Consider the following 1,298-nt stretch of genomic DNA (forward strand, 5'->3'; position numbering starts at 1 on the left):
CAATAAATTAACTATGCGAAATTCTGTTTTGGTTGTAGATAATGTTGGCCTACTGATGAGAAAATAACATTGTATGTTAGCTAACGTTACGTTTTATTTGGCTAGCTGCCACCTTTCTAGTTTTAGCATTAGTTTGCAAACTATAACATATTATAGTTTTTTTTAATGGAATTTAATATTTAGTTACATTTTTGTATGTGTTTAAAGGCAACTGCAACAAAGCAACAGTCCCACCTGAACAGGAAGGTCCTAACATCAGCGCACAGGTGGGTTAACTACTGTAGGAAGGAGAACGGTCATCACTCAGTGATTTCTTGCATGTGTCTTGATGTATATTTGTCTCAGACAGGGACCCCTTCACTGCAGACGAGCTGAAATGGGCTAAATCATCGATGTCAGTCTTTCTCTCTATGGATCTCAGCATTTTTGGACAGAATTTAGGATTTGTAAGTATTAAAATTTAATCTGGAATAATTTAATTTAGTTCAGTTGAAATGTTTGAATATGCTATTGCCAAAGCTGTTTACAAATATATATTCTTAAGTTATTGTAAACATAATAATAAAAATGTAAAAAAAGGAGGTTAAAAATATTTTTACACTAATATTTGTTTCTCTCTCTCTCTCTCTTACAGTATATAGTGTTGGATCCGGGCTCTCCTCTGAAGGACTGAGTACATTTGTGTTTGTGGACACGCATGCAGACCAGGGAACATTCTGATGTTGTCAGTCAAGTTCTGAACAGGAACCAATCTTTGGAGAAGTTCATTTATTCGCAAAGGTGGACAAAAACATTGTGTTGACTTTTTTTTTACTCATTTTTACTCATAGAAGTAGAAGTAGAACTAGACTGAGGGGTAGACAGTCAGACATTGATAATAATAAGAAATGTTTCTTGAGAATCAAAGAGACTTCAAAAACATTAAGACACTTAAATACTTCTTTTGGCCACCAGTGTACATGAATCCAACTCATTTTTGTAAATAAGTGAAATTATTTTGAAGGTGGGGTTATGTGTCTGTAGTTAAGTTACTGTAATTAAGATTTACAGTACATTACCGTTTTCAGTTTTACAGTATGGTACTGTAATTGTGTAATACAGTACATTATTGTAAAAACGAAGCTAATCAGTACACTACTGTAATTATTTTTTATTTGTACTAAATTAGATTTCATAATTTTGATATATAATTAATTGTATTTTTATCCTACATAAATACTACTAACATACAAACCAATTAGACAAAGTTATTACAAAATACCATTTTTTTATTTAAAACATTTAATATATATCACAAA

At 31.4% G+C, this 1,298-nt stretch overlaps 1 long non-coding RNA gene across 1 annotated transcript; it reads left to right on the forward strand.

Annotated features, from left to right (window-relative positions):
* The first annotated feature begins 225 nt into the window (after positions 1-225).
* Positions 226-744, forward strand: LOC307168893. The gene is made up of 3 exons (XR_013823006.1): positions 226-266; positions 346-446; positions 642-744. It is a non-coding gene; the product is annotated as an uncharacterized lncRNA (long non-coding RNA).
* The last annotated feature ends 554 nt before the right edge of the window (positions 745-1,298 follow it).

This window comes from Squalius cephalus (genome assembly GCF_949319135.1).
Source record: "Squalius cephalus genome assembly, chromosome: 12".
Taxonomy (NCBI): Eukaryota; Metazoa; Chordata; class Actinopteri; order Cypriniformes; family Leuciscidae; genus Squalius; species Squalius cephalus.